Genomic DNA, 16,444 nt, shown 5'->3' with positions numbered 1-16,444 from the left:
ACATAGGCAGGCAGACGGGTACAACAGGAACACTGTCAGGCAGGCGGGCACGGCTGGCTCTCTGGTAGGCAGGCGGGCACGGCTGGCTCTCTGGCAGGACTGGTAGACAAGACTGGTACACTGGAAGAACCGGTAGGGACCGGTCTGCAGGCAGGTATGTAGAATGGGTAAGAACCTGTTCAGACACGAGGACCTAGGAATAAGTAGATAAAGACCGCAAGAGCGGATGCAGAGCGAAAGCACAGGAGCTAGAGCCAAGAACAGAAATGCAGGAGGCGGAGCCAAGAGCAGGAAGCGGAGCCAAGTGCAAAACCGCAGGAGGCGGAGCCAAGAGCTGGAGGCGGAGCCAAGTGCAAAACCGCAGGAGGCGGAGCCAAGAGCTGGAGGCGGAGCCAAGTGCAGACAGGCAGGAGGCGGAGCCAAGAGCTGGAGGCAGAGCCAAGTGCAGGAGAAGTAGAACCGCAAAGAGCGGAGCCAGGTAGAACCGCAAGGAGCGGAGCCAGGTAGAACCGCAAGGAGCGGAGCCAGGTAGAACCGCAAGGAGCGGAGCCAGGTAGAACCGCAAGGAGCGGAGCCAGGTAGAACCGCAAGGAGCGGAGCTAGGTAGAACCGCAAGGAGCGGAGAGGAGCTGCGGGAGAGGTCTCTGCAGCAAAGCTGAGCAGAGCCACAAGGAATGTGGAGAGAAGCTGCAGCAAGGGATAACTGCAACAGCAGAAGATAAGCTGAGTAGAAAGGAGCAGAAACGCAGAAGTGAGGAGCAGAGGTAAAGTCACAAAGGTTCAGAGCAGGCAGAGCTGCAAGAGTGCGGAGTGAAAGCAGACTGAGAATATAAGGAAAGACAACAGGGAAGGAAGCCAAAGACTAGGAGACAGAGATAAGACTAAGTACCGTCAAGGCAATGGAACAAGACACAAGGACAAAGACACTGGAACCAGGATATTCTGCCTCCTGGTGGGCGGACAACAAGACCAAGGAAATAACACAGAGAATCCTCCAGAGAGGGAGTAACTCAGAGCAAGGCCAGGCAAACTCAGAAGCTAAACACTAACTGAGCTAACACATTGCACAGGCCCAGAACACTGGGTGGAGCTGAACTAAATACTGGAGGTCTCCTGGCAATTCATCAGGAACAGATTGGACAGATGCACCTGATTCCTATAAGAACCAGAGAGTTCAGGCGCCGCCCCTCTATACACAGAACCATGAAGCATGCAGAGAGCAGAGACACAGAACATGGAGCTGGCAAGAAACAGAAACCACATCATAGCCTGGAGCAGTGGGTAAGATAGTGTGAGAAATGCGAGGCCATGCCGTGATGCCAGCAGAGTTGTTACAGTACCCCCCCCTTTACGGCCCCTCTTCTTCAAGCCCGCCAGAATAACTTGTAGAAGAAGGATGGGAGCACACATAGTCCAGGCCAACATGACATCTTCAGGGTAGAAGGCGGCAGGCGGGCCACCAGGAATCTCAGAAAACAAAGTCTCTTTGTGCTCTCCAGGTTTAGCTTCATCAGAAATCTTGGATAGCAAAGTCTCATTGTACCCAATGGGGTTAGCTTTCTCAATGAACTGGACCATCTCCTCAGGGTAGACAAGAAGCAGGGACTTGGAAGCTACCGACTTAACATCTTCACCAGCCAGACACTTGGAAACTGGAAACCCTCCCACGGGGTTCAACTTTAGCCCAACAGGTAGCAGAGCAGTTCCTGGATACAGAACATAGGAAAAGTCATTAGAGATGAGTGTGGAGAGCATCAGCTCCACCGGGTCAGAGAAAAATTGAAGTGAACAAACTTCTGTTTTGAAGTCTTCACCAGCCGGCCACAAGGACGCAGAAGGTATAAACATAGGAACCATCTTCTGCCCGTTATCCAGAAGAAATCGTCCAAGCGGCGGGGATGTTCCTAGGAACGGAATACAGGAAAAGTCGTCGGAGACGTGTGGAGAGATAGTCACCGCTTCCCCATCTTCGGTGACATTAGCACATCTTGACTCGACGACTAAGTGTTTACTGGTATAGTCGCTGGAGATGTGTGGAGACATAGTCACCGTTTCCCCATCTTCGGTGACGTCAGCACAGCTTGACTCGACGACTAGCAGACCAGCAGAAGAAGATGTCACTGCTGAGTGTCTTTGACGCATGGGAACCAGACACTTCTCAAGACTGGGTAAGTTCAAACGAAGCACCTTACTGCAACTCTTGACCAGAGCGGGTGGTAGAGTCCTTGGCTTAGAATGACCCATGGGCATAACAGACAGCATACGGAAAACAAACTTCTTCGTGTATAAGGCTCCAACTTGGAGCTGTAGTTGTCCTCGCAGGACTAGACTGCTCTTTAGCAGGGTTCGGCCATTATCAGGCAACGCCCACACTGGGTTCTGGAGCTGAAGAACGGAGACCATACACCGACTCCGTATGACAGGCGGCTTAGACACACCAAAGCTCCCAGAAGGCAGAGAAACAGTCATTAACTTAGTTGGAGAGGGAATACTCTCGCCAGGGGCAGCCTCTCCTACTGGCCCAGGGTTTTGGAGTACAGGCTTCACAGGACAAAGACCATCTGAATGTTCTTTACAACCACAGGGATACCGTATTTCAATCTCAGCACAAGATTCAGACTGCAGATTTGCCAGCCCCCTTTCATTAGACCTCTCAGATCTTGCTAGGGTGGCTGCTTTGGCAGGTTGTGGAACAGGTGAGTCTGGGATGGTCATGGACGGAAGCGACGGTTTACCTACAGGTTTCTTTCGTCTGGACCGTCTCAGTGAGCTTGGAGGGGAAGACTTTTCAGGAGACGCAGAGGTAGGCACATCGATGACTTTACGGAAGGCCGCCAGGAAGGCCTCCAAGTCCGTGATGATGAGATCCCCTGCTTCAAACAAGGGGTTGATCCATTGCAAAGCATCTCCTCTTAGGTAAGACATTATGTATCCAACCTTGAACAAATCAGAGGGGAAAGCAGAAGCATACCATTCGAAGTTCAGCATACACTGCTCCAGGAACACATGGCACTGCTTCGGATCCCCATAGTACCTTGGCGGATCCGCAGGAGCCTGCTTTTCATAGGCCAAAAGTTTATTAAAGATAGCATCAGAGACAACGATTAAAGCATCTTGCTCTGAGAGCGAAGGCACATGGGACTCAGCGGGGACCATGGCCTGTGCAAACTGTCATGCTTGCGCCCAGACTGGTTGGCGCGGGCGTGCGGGGGAGTGGCCCCACTGGACCACAGACCAAACCTCCCTGGAAGGGGCGTAACTAAGTAGCTTCCTAGGTGTTCGCTGGAGCCTCTGATGGTGAGGTCAGACTTGTGCAATAGGAAGCTACCAGGTACCACTCCAGGGTGGAGTCTGGTTGTGGCTGCTGATCCCACCGGGGAACGGAACATAGACAAGCAAGCAGGCACGGCTGGCACATAGGCAGGCAGACGGGTACAACAGGAACACTGTCAGGCAGGCGGGCACGGCTGGCTCTCTGGTAGGCAGGCGGGCACGGCTGGCTCTCTGGCAGGACTGGTAGACAAGACTGGTACACTGGAAGAACCGGTAGGGACCGGTCTGCAGGCAGGTATGTAGAATGGGTAAGAACCTGTTCAGACACGAGGACCTAGGAATAAGTAGATAAAGACCGCAAGAGCGGATGCAGAGCGAAAGCACAGGAGCTAGAGCCAAGAATAGAAATGCAGGAGGCGGAGCCAAGAGCAGGAGGCGGAGCCAAGTGCAAAACCGCAGGAGGCGGAGCCAAGAGCTGGAGGCGGAGCCAAGTGCAAACCCGCAGGAGGCGGAGCCAAGAGCTGGAGGCGGAGCCAAGTGCAGACAGGCAGGAGGCGGAGCCAAGAGCTGGAGGCAGAGCCAAGTGCAGGAGAAGTAGAACCGCAAAGAGCGGAGCCAGGTAGAACCGCAAGGAGCGGAGCCAGGTAGAACCGCAAGGAGCAGAGCCAGGTAGAAACGCAAGGAGCGGAGCCAGGTAGAACCGCAAGGAGCGGAGCCAGGTAGAACCGCAAGGAGCGGAGCCAGGTAGAACCGCAAGGAGCGGAGCCAGGTAGAACCGCAAGGAGCGGAGCCAGGTAGAACCGCAAGGAGCGGAGCCAGGTAGAACCGCAAGGAGCGGAGCCAGGTAGAACCGCAAGGAGCGGAGCTAGGTAGAACCGCAAGGAGCGGAGAGGAGCTGCGGGAGAGGTCTCTGCAGCAAAGCTGAGCAGAGCCACAAGGAATGTGGAGAGAAGCTGCAGCAAGGGATAACTGCAACAGCAGAAGATAAGCTGAGTAGAAAGGAGCAGAAACGCAGAAGTGAGGAGCAGAGGTAAAGTCACAAAGGTTCAGAGCAGGCAGAGCTGCAAGAGTGCGGAGTGAAAGCAGACTGAGAATATAAGGAAAGACAACAGGGAAGGAAGCCAAAGACTAGGAGACAGAGATAAGACTAAGTACTGTCAAGGCAATGGAACAAGACACAAGGACAAAGACACTGGAACCAGGATATTCTGCCTCCTGGTGGGCGGACAACAAGACCAAGGAAATAACACAGAGAATCCTCCAGAGAGGGAGTAACTCAGAGCAAGGCCAGGCAAACTCAGAAGCTAAACACTAACTGAGCTAACACATTGCACAGGCCCAGAACACTGGGTGGAGCTGAACTAAATACTGGAGGTCTCCTGGCAATTGGTCAGGAACAGATTGGACAGATGCACCTGATTCCTATAAGAACCAGAGAGTTCAGGCACCGCCCCTCTATACACAGAACCATGAAGCATGCAGAGAGCAGAGACACAGAACATGGAGCTGGCAAGAAACAGAAACCACATCATAGCCTGGAGCAGTGGGTAAGATAGTGTGAGAAATGCGAGGCCATGCCGTGATGCCAGCAGAGTTGTTACAGTAACCTCCCCATAGAATATAATGCAGCCCCCCATATAGTATAATGTAGCCCCCTCAAAGAGTATGATGCAATCACCCCTCATAGAATATAAATATAATACAGCCCCCCCATAGAATATAATGTAGCCCCGAACAGGATATAATACAGGCCACCTCCCCATAGAATATAATGTAGCCTGTTATGGTTTCCAATGGCAAGGAAACATCAGAAGCATAGAATAAACGGACAAGCTCTCGGGTGATGGAAACTAGAGCTGACCGCGATGCTAAACCTACACACCACACTAGAAGTAGCCAGGGGGCATTCCTGCGTTGTCTCTAGATGCCGCGCGCCAGCCGGAGAACTAACTACCCCTGGTAGAAGAAAACACAGTCCTGGCTTGCCTCCAGAGAATGTCCCCACAGGAGATAGCAGCCCCCCACATATAATAACGGTGAGAGCAGATGAAAAGACACACGTAGTATGAAAGCAGATTTAGCACAGAGAGGCCCGCTAACTAAATAGCAGAAAGATACAACAGAGGACTTCGCGGTCAGCTGCAAAACCCTTCAAAACACCATCCTGAAATTACCTTAACTCATGTGACAACTCATGCCACTGGAGTGGTAATTTCAGCCCAACAAGAGCTTCCAGCTGCAGAGATTCACATAAGTGCAAACTGGACAAAACATACAAAAATAGACTTAAGGACTAAAGTGTCCAACTTAGCTGAGCAGAAAACTGGGAGCAGGAACATGCAACAGAATCACTCTGGATACATTGATGGCCAGCATTAGAATGACTGAGGAGCAAGGTTAAATAGGATACTCCCACATCCTGATAGGAACAGGTGAACTGAGAAGGCAAAGCTTGCAGGACACCAGTACCACAAGAGACCACCGGGGGAGCCCACGAACCGAATCACAACAGTACCCCCCCCTTAAGGAGGGGGCACCGAACCCTCACAAGAACCACCAGGGCGATCTGGATGAGCCCTATGAAAGGCACGGACCAAATCAGAAGCATGAACATCAGAAGCTGTAACCCAAGAATTATCCTCTTGACCGTAGCCCTTCCATTTCACCAGATATTGAAGTCTCCGTCTGGAAACACGGGAGTCCAAGATTTTCTCCACCACGTACTCCAATTCACCCTCAACCAGCACAGGAGCAGGAGGCTCAACAGAAGGCACAAGTGGTACCTCATACCTCCGCAATAATGACCGATGGAAGACATTATGGATAGCAAAGGATGCTGGGAGGTCCAAACGAAAAGACACAGGGTTAAGAATTTCCAAAATCTTATAAGGACCGATGAACCGAGGCTTAAACTTAGGAGAAGAGACCCTCATAGGGACAAAACGGGAGGACAACCACACCAAGTCCCACTAGCCTGAGAACAACAAGGCTTGGCCCGAGCACAAACATCGCAAGACTGCACAAAAGTACGCACGTCCCGAGACAGGGAAGGCCACCAGAAGGACCTAGCCACCAAATCTCTGGTACCAAAAATTCCCGGATGACCTGCCAACGCAGAAGAATGAACCTCCGAGATGACTCTATTGGTCCACTCATCCGGCACAAACAATCTACCAGGCGGACAACGATCAGGCCGATCCGCCTGAAACTCTTGTAAAGCACGTCGCAGGTCTGGGAAGACAGCAGATAATATCACCCCATCCTTAAGTATACCCGTAGGTTTAGAATCACCAGGGGAATCAGGTTCAAAACTCCTAGAAAGGGCATCCGCCTTCACATTCTTAGTACCTGGCAGATACGAAACCACAAAATTAAACCGGGAGAAAAACAACGACCAGCGCGCCTGTCTAGGATTCAGACGTCTGGCCGACTCAAGATAAATCAAATTTTTGTGATCAGTCAAGACCACCACCTGATGTTTAGCACCCTCAAGCCAATGACGCCACTCCTCGAATGCCCACTTCATCGCCAAAAGCTCCCGATTACCGACGTCATAATTTCGCTCGGCGGGCGAAAATTTTCGAGAAAAGAACGCACAAGGTCTCATCACTGAACAATCTGAACTTTTCTGCGACAAAACCGCCCCCGCTCCGATCTCGGAAGCATCAACTTCCACCTGAAAAGGAAGAGAAACATCAGGCTGGCACAACACCAGAGCAGAAGAAAAACGGCGCTTAAGCTCCCGAAAGGCCTCCACAGCAGCAGGAGACCAATCTGCAACATCAGCACCCTTTTTAGTCAAATCAGTCAAAGGCCTGACAACGCTAGAAAAACCAGTTATGAATCGACGATAAAAGTTAGCAAAGCCCAAAAATTTCTGAAGGCCCTTAAGAGAAGTCGGTTGCGTCCAGTCACAAATAGCCCGAACCTTCACAGGATCCATCTCAATAGAAGAGGGGGAAAAAATGTACCCCAAAAAAGAAATCTTCTGAACCCCAAAAACACACTTTGAACCTTTAACAAACAGAGAATTGGTCCGCAAAACCTGAAAAACCCTCCCAACTTGTTGAACATGAGATTCCCAGTCATCCGAAAAAATCAAGATATCGTCCAAATACACAATCATAAATTTATCCAGATATTCACGGAAAATATTGTGCATAAAAGACTGAAAGACCGAAGGGGCATTTGACAGACCAAAAGGCATCACCAAATACTCAAAATGGCCCTCGGGCGTATTAAATGCGGTTTTCCACTCATCCCCCTGCTTAATTCGCACCAAATTATACGCACCGCGAAGATCAATCTTAGAGAACCACTTCGTCCCCTCAATGCGAGCAAATAAATCTGTCAGCAATGGCAAAGGATACTGATACTTGACTGTGATCTTATTCAAGAGTCTATAATCAATACAAGGTCTCAAAGAACCATCGCTTTTAGCTACGAAAAAGAACCCCGCTCCAAGAGGAGACGAAGAAGGACGAATATGTCCCTTTTCCAAGGACTCCCTAATATACTCTCGCATGGCAGCATGTTCAGGTACAGACAGATTGAATAGACGACCCTTAGGAAATTTACTGCCAGGGATCAAATCTATGGCGCAATCGCAATCTCTGTGAGGAGGAAGAGAATTAAGAGTAGATTCCTCAAAAACCTCACGATAATCAGACAAAAACTCAGGAATTTCAGAGGGAATAGATGAAGCAATGGAGACCAAAGATGTGTCCCCATGATTTCCCTGACATCCCCAGCTTAGTACAGACATTGTTTTCCAGTCAAGGACTGGGTTATGAGTTTGCAACCATGGCAATCCCAGCACCAACACATCATGTAGATTATACAGTACAAGGAAGCGAATCACCTCTTGATGGTCTGGAGTCATACGCATAGTCCAGTATTGTGGTTTATTACTAGCCAATGGTGTAGAATCAATACCCTTTAAAGGTATAGGAACTTCCAGAGGCTCTAGATCAAACCCACAGCGCCTGGCAAAGGACCAATCCATAAGACTCAAAGCGGCGCCAGAATCCACATATGCATCCGCAACAATAGAAGATAACGAACAAATTAGAGTTACAGACAAAATAAACTTGGACTGCAAAGTGCCAATAGCAGAGGATTTATCAACTTTCTTTGTTCGTTTAGAGCATGCTGATATAACATGAGTAGAATTTCCACAATAGAAGCACAAATGATTTTTGCGCCTATAAATCTGTCGTTCGCTTCTGGACAGAAAGCTATCACATTGCATACTCTGTGGTGCCTCTTCAGAAGACACCGCCAACTGGTGCACAGGTTTGCGTTCCCGTAAACGCCGATCAATCTGAATTGCCATTGTCATGGACTCATTCAGACCAGTAGGCGCAGGAAACCCCACCATGACGTCTTTTACAGCATCAGAGAGACCTTCTCTGAAAATTGCCGCCAGAGCGCACTCATTCCACTGAGTAAGCACAGACCATTTTCGAAATTTTTGGCAATATATTTCGGCTTCATCTTGCCCCTGAGAGAGGGCTATTAGGGCTTTCTCAGCCTGAATCTCCAAATTTGGTTCCTCATAAAGCAACCCCAAAGCCAGAAAAAACGCATCCACATTGAGCAACGCAGGATCCCCTGGTGCCAATGAAAATGCCCAATTTTGGGGGTGACCCCGCAGTAAAGAAATAACAATTTTTACTTGCTGGGCAGGATCTCCAGAAGAATGAGATCTCAGCGAAAGAAACAATTTACAATTGTATTTAAAATTTAGAAAACAAGATCGATCTCCAGAAAAAAACTCCGGTATAGGAATTTTAGGTTCAGACCGAGGAGCATGTAACAAAAAATCTTGTATATTCTGAACTTTAGAGGCAAGATTATTCAAATTGGTAGCCAGACTCTGGGGATCCATATTTCAACAGATAAAGTCTGAGCCATTCAGGGGTTAAGAGGAGAGGAAAACAGGAGACTGCAATTAGAGCTGGAGTGCAACTTCAGAGAAAGGAAAAAAAAAAAAAAAAAAGGTTTCACACAGTTCCTTTTCTCTCCTGCTTCAGCCTATAGATTAAACATTTGGGCTGGCCATACTGTTATGGTTTCCAATGGCAAGGAAACATCAGAAGCATAGAATAAACGGACAAGCTCTCGGGTGATGGAAACTAGAGCTGACCGCGATGCTAAACCTACACACCACACTAGAAGTAGCCAGGGGGCATTCCTGCGTTGTCTCTAGATGCCGCGCGCCAGCCGGAGAACTAACTACCCCTGGTAGAAGAAAACACAGTCTTGGCTTGCCTCCAGAGAATGTCCCCACAGGAGATAGCAGCCCCCCACATATAATAACGGTGAGAGCAGATGAAAAGACACACGTAGTATGAAAGCAGATTTAGCACAGAGAGGCCCGCTAACTAAATAGCAGAAAGATACAACAGAGGACTTCGCGGTCAGCTGCAAAACCCTTCAAAACACCATCCTGAAATTACCTTAACTCATGTGACAACTCATGCCACTGGAGTGGTAATTTCAGCCCAACAAGAGCTTCCAGCTGCAGAGATTCACATAAGTGCAAACTGGACAAAACATACAAAAATAGACTTAAGGACTAAAGTGTCCAACTTAGCTGAGCAGAAAACTGGGAGCAGTAACATGCAACAGAATCACTCTGGATACATTGATGGCCAGCATTAGAATGACTGAGGAGCAAGGTTAAATAGGATACTCCCACATCCTGATAGGAACAGGTGAACTGAGAAGGCAAAGCTTGCAGGACACCAGTACCACAAGAGACCACCGGGGGAGCCCACGAACCGAATCACAACAGTAGCCCCATCAAAGGGTATGATGCAATCATCCCTCATAAAATCTAATAAAGCCCCCCACAGAATATAATGCAGCCCCCTCTATAGAATATGATGTAGCCCCCAAATATATAACACAGCCACTTAGTATATAACACAGCCTCCCCATAGAATATAATATACCCCCATAGTATATAGCACAGCCCACATAGTAGTATATAGCACAGCCACATAGTATACAGCACAGCCCACACAGTAGTATACAGCACATCCCACACAGTAGTATACAGCACTGCCCATAGTAGTATACAGCACTGCCCACAGTAGTATACAGCACTGTCCACACAGTAGTATACAGCACTGCCCACAGTAGTATACAGCACTGCCCACACAGTAGTATACAGCACTGCCCACAGTAGTATACAGCACTTCCCACAGTAGTATACAGCACTGTCCACACAGTAGTATACATCACTGCCCACAGTAGTATACAGCACTGCCCACACAGTAGTATACAGCACTGCTCAAACAGTAGTATACAGCACAGCCCACACAGTAGTGTATAGCACAGCCCACAAAGTAGTATACAGCACTGCCCACACAGTAGTACACAGCACTGCCCACAGTAGTATACAGCACTTCCCACAGTAGTATACAGCACAGCCCACAGTAGTATACAGCACAGCCCACAGTAATATACAGCACAGCCCACAGTAGTATACAGCACTGCCCACAGTAGCATACAGCACTGCCCACAGTAGTATACAGCACTGCCCACAGTAATATACAGCACAGCCCACAGTAGTATACAGCACTGCCCACAGTAGTATACAGCACTGCCCACAGTAGGATACAGCACTGCCCACACAGTAGTATACAGCACTGCCCACAGTAGTATACAGCACTGCCCACAGTAGTATACAGCACTGCCCACACAGTAGTATACAGCACAGCCCACAGTAGTATAGTATACAGCACAGCCCACAGTAGTATACAGCACTGCCCACAGTAGTATACAGCACTGCCCACAGTAGTATACAGCACTGTCCACAGTAGTATACCGCACAGCCAACAGTAGTATACAGCACAGCCCACAGTAGTATATAGCACAGCCCACAGTAGTATATAGCACTGACCACAGTAGTATACAGCACAGCCCACAGTAGTATACAGCACAGCTCACATCCCCCTTCCCTCCCAGCCTCTCCTCCCGAGAATGGCCCCACAGTCCAGTAAAAAAAAAAACAAAAAAAACAAGCTCCTTACCTCTCCCTGAGCCCGCGCTGCTCCCTGCTCCTGTGTCGGCAGCTGCCGCCGCACTGCCTGGCACACAGTGAGTATGCGATGACGTGCACCCACTGTGTCAGAAGCAGAGCGGGGAATGATGGGAGAGGGAGCGTCAGGTGACGCTCTCTCCTCCATCATTGCTTTGAACTGTACCGGCAGACGCCGGTATAGTTCAATGCAGCGGGGGAGTTGGCGCTGGCAGCAGGCGGGCCCCCCTGCCTCATAAGGGCCCCATAGCGGCTGCATGACTTGCCGCTAGCTGGGGGCCCCTGGGGGAGCAGGGGCCCCAGGCAGCTGCCTGGTCTGCCTGCCCCTAATGCCGGCCCTGGTTGGATGAAGATGTTAAGGTTAAGAAAACCACCGTGCACAGCTCTCACCAATCATCTGTGTGGTGCTGCAGCAGTAACAAACTAGCTTGTCTTGATTGGTGTCATTCCCAGCATATAAAGTTAACAATAGCTATGACATCAATCAAGTCAGGGATCTTAATAGCAGTATGTATGTCTTGATTTAAAACACAGCATTTAATTCAAAAACTCTGTAAAAATGGTGCTCACAGGAGCCAGTATGATAGAAGATGACATGTATAGCCTCATAGTAAGGAACTGTATTGCCCTTTAGCAATGCCATACAGTTTATCTGCAAATTGCTGTACTTTAAATATTGTTGCACACACAATAATTAAATGGTAAATTAATATATTCACTGGGTTAAACAAACTATAAATGAAATACTTATCAAGTATAAATCAATTTGCAATTAGATAAGTAAATTAAACAATTGTAACATTTGACCTTGGAATGATAGAAGACAGCAAACCTTAAAGCCAGAGAAAAAAAAAAGAGAATAAAATCAGCTTTTACTTTGCTTGCATTTTTAGTCTGTGGCTCATTTACTTTCTGTTTTTATGGCTTTTATAAAAACATTAATTCAAAGTAAAATCCAGTTTAACATATCACTGGAGAAAATAGTCTCCGTTACTGCATAAGATGAAAATATGTGCTTAAATAACAGAGCTAAACAGTATATGTTTCAAAAGTATATAACATTGTGTATCTCACATTTCTACATTATATAAACCAGGTATGGGTTAAAAATATGCAATAACAATCCATATAGTGACATTTTTCCAGCTTCCATTTTCACAATCATAGGTGTATTTACATAGCTAGGTACATAGCTGTATAAAGTTATGTAGGTTGAAAATAGACACAAGTCCATCAACTTCAAACTTTCTCCACTAGTAATACATAAACTATGTCTAACATACAATGGTATATGTTCTGAGTAGTGATGAGCTAACGTGCTCAGATGGTAACTGGATGCCTTTGGCGTGCTTGAAAAATATGTTCGAGTCCCCAAGCAGGATTGTCTCGTGGCTAGTGTTGAGCGATACCTTCCGATATGCAAAGGTATCGGTATCGGATTGGATCGGCCGATACCCAAAAAGTATCGGATATCGCCGATACCGATACCCGATACCAATGCATATCAATGGGACACAACATATCGGAATGGTTCCCAGGGTCTGAAGGAGAGGAAACTCTCCTTCAGGCCCTGGAATCCATATTCATGTATAAAATAAAGAATAAAAATAAAAAATATTGATATACTCACCCCTCTGACGGCCCCGGCTCTTCACCGGTCCAAGCGTCTGCCTCCGTTCCCTAAGAATGCAGAGTGAAGGACCTTTGATGACGTCGCAGCTTGTGATTGGTCGCATGACCGCTCATGTGAACTCTCACGCGACCAATCACAAGCCGCGACGTCATCGCAGGCCCTACACTCACTCATTCTTAGGAACGGACGCTGCCGGTTACATCGCTAAGGTCCAGGGTCCGCCGGAGGGGTGAGTATATCAATATTTTTTATTTTTATTATTTATTTTTTACATGAATATGGATCCCAGGGCCTGAAGGAGAGTCTCCTCTCCTCCAGACCCTGGGAACCATACGCACCGCACACTTCCGATTCCGATTTCCGATATCGCAAAAATATCGGAACTTGGTATCGGAATTCCGATACAGCAAATATCGTCCGATACCCGATACTTGCAGTATCAGAATGCTCAACACTACTCGTGGCTGTTCAACAGCCTCAACACATGCAAGGATTGCCTGCTGTTTTTCAAGCACGGCAAAGACACTCAGCACCCGAACATACTCGGATAACACCTTGTCTGAGCAGTTCACTTATCACTAGTGTTGAGCATTCCGATACCGCAAGTATCGGGTATCGGCCGATATTCGCGGTATCGGAATTCCGATACCGAGTTCCAATACTTTCAGTGTATCGGAAACCTGAATCGGAAATTCACATCATGCAAACTCCCGTTTTTTTATGAATCAGCCAATGAGGAATGATTTGAATTGTGGGCACATCCTGTTCTGCATGGTGGGCATGTAACTACTGGCATGGCTGTGATTGGCTGCTGAAATGATGTCACGACGCCCTTTAAAAGTCGCCGCCGCCATTTTGTGCTCACTCTGCTGTGAATTCAGTTAGTGACAGGATGCTGTGTTCTGATTGAAGCCCAGTTTAGAGATTGCGATTTGCTTAATTGTGCTTAATCCAGGCTAAATTAGCAACCGCTGTGTGTTCACCTTGCTTTTGCCTTGCAGTGCTGTTCACAGCTGTCTGCAAGGTCTCTGTGTGTGTGTGTGTGTGTGTGTGCGTGTGTGTGTGTGCAGCTCACTCTGCTGTCTGTCCATAGCCACAGCCAGTTGTGTTCAGCTCAGGGTGCTTTACTGCCTCATACTGCTAAATCCTTTTTTTTTTTTTAAGTAGTGCAGCCTGCTGCGCATTTTTTCAAATATATCCTATATTATTGGCTTTCCATCTGTATCCTGCTAGATTGTGGAAAATCACTATATAGGATTAGATAGAGGAGCTTTGTTTGGCCTTGCAGCGCCATTCGCAGCTGTCTGCACGGTCTGTGTGGGTGCAGCTCACTCTGCTGTCTGTCCATAGCCACAGCCAGTTGTGTTCAGCTCAGGGTGCTTTACTGCCTCATACTGCTAAATCCTTTTTTTTTTTTTAAGTAGTGCAGCCTGCTGCGCATTTTTTCAAATATATCCTATATTATTGGCTTTCCATCTGTATCCTGCTAGATTGTGGAAAATCACTATATAGGATTAGATAGAGGAGCTTTGTTTGGCCTTGCAGCGCCGTTCGTGGCTGTCTGCACGGTCTGTGTGTGAGTACTGCACTCACTCTGTAGTGTCTGTTCTGCGAAACAAACCCAAAGTTCACCAAACACGCCACTTTATTGTTGTGTAGGCCACATAAGCTCATAATAAAGTCTAGTCCACACTCCATAAAATAAGTGTTTCTTATACCTGTTAGCAGCTGTTCAGGAATAAGCACACTAAGCCGTTAGTACTTTTCTGCCTATCTTAACCACTCAGTCAGGATGAAGAAGGCAGGGAGTAAGGCACGTGGGCGTGGGCGTGGAGCAGGGAGAGGACGTGGGGATTCTGCACCAGCTGCGGGCACCGGTGACTCATCATCCCCCAGTTTCAGCAGGGAGCAGACCTTCATGCGCAGCTTTGTCAGAGCTCGCCGTACCCCTCTGCTGCAGGACGAACAAATTGAAGCCGTTGTCGGATGGATGGCAGCTAATGCATCGACTTCAATTAGTGCCACATCCTCTCAGGAACAGAGCACTGAAGAGCAACCATCTGTCTCTTCACCACCTGCCAAATTGCCCAGGCAGTCAGAGAGCCCAGGACAGGAGCCATCTCTACTTCTGTTCTCTGAATCTCTTGGCTTGGAAACAGGGGGCCAGCCAAGCAGCATTAGAGAATCAGAAGAAGAGGCTGTATGCAGTGATGCCCAACAGCTTTGTCTCTCTGAATCAGAAGAGGCGGGTGAGACAGTGCCTCCGGTTACAACTTCTCAGTACGCATCAGATGATGAGACTCAGGTGCCAGTTTCTGGTGCGTACTGTGCTGCCGAGACTACCCAGGAGAAGCAGTTGGAGGCAGAGGGTAGCGGAGATGATGAGGTCCTCGACCCATCATGGCATGAGGAACAGGAAGGTGGTGGGAGCAGCTCTGAGGAAGAGATTCCCCGAATGGCTGGAAGAGGGAGGGGGAAGACTGTGGCGCCTGGAGCCTCCACTTCGGCACCCATTAGGAGCATGCCTCTTCCAAAAGCCAAAGAGGGCGCTCCCAAGAGTTGCAGTGCCTGGTCCTTTTTTGACACAGTTGCAGATGACATTTGCTTTGTTAAATGCAAGCTGTGTAGTCAGAAAATCAAACGATGTAGAAATGTCAGCAACCTCAATACCTCAAACATGTGGAAACATGTGCGGACCAAGCACACGGTGAAGTTACAAAAACACACTGAAGACCTAGGCCAACCTACAGTGGCACCTACCACCTCTTCCGCTCGTGTTGTTGCCTCTTCCTCCAGCTCACACACTGCTGGTTCGGCTTCCTCACAGGATCGCCATGGAAGAACTTCTGGCACTGATGTCCAGAGACCCAGTGTAATTCCACCCACAGCACCACGTTCCCAGTCATCCTCACACTCCCTGCCCAGTATACAGCCATCAGTAGCACAGGTATGGGAGGAAAGGAGGCCATTCTCGGCAAACCACCCACGAGCAAAGGCTCTGAATGCAGGCATTGCCAAACTTCTGTCACTGGAAATGCTCTCATTCAGGCTGGTGGAGACTGACAGCTTCCGTAACTTGATGGCATTGGCAGTCCCACAATACAATGTGCCCAGCCTCTTTTGTTTCAGCAGGCAAGCCGTCCCTGCCTGCAAAAGCATGTGGAAGCAAACATCAAACATGCGCTACTAAACGCCGTTAGTAGCAAGGTCCACCTCACCACCGATGCGTGGACCAGTCACCATGTACAGGGACGATACCTTTCCCTTACTGCCCATTGGGTCAATGTTGTGGAGCCAGGTACAGACATGGCGAGTGGTGCTGTACGTGTACTGCCAAGCCAAGGATTGCAGGAATCCAGCCTGTGCACATTGACTCCTCCTCATACTCCAGTTCCTCAGAATCATCGCTGCAGGAGCCGTCACGGTCTACCTCCACCTTGACATGTGAACGCTTACCTGTAACAACCGATATGAGCACAGCTGTGGCC

The sequence above is a fragment of the Ranitomeya variabilis genome, chromosome 6 (genome assembly GCF_051348905.1).
Source record: "Ranitomeya variabilis isolate aRanVar5 chromosome 6, aRanVar5.hap1, whole genome shotgun sequence".
NCBI lineage: Eukaryota > Metazoa > Chordata > Amphibia > Anura > Dendrobatidae > Ranitomeya > Ranitomeya variabilis.
The sequence above is the reverse complement of the archived record's forward strand: the minus strand, read 5'-3'. Positions refer to the sequence as shown.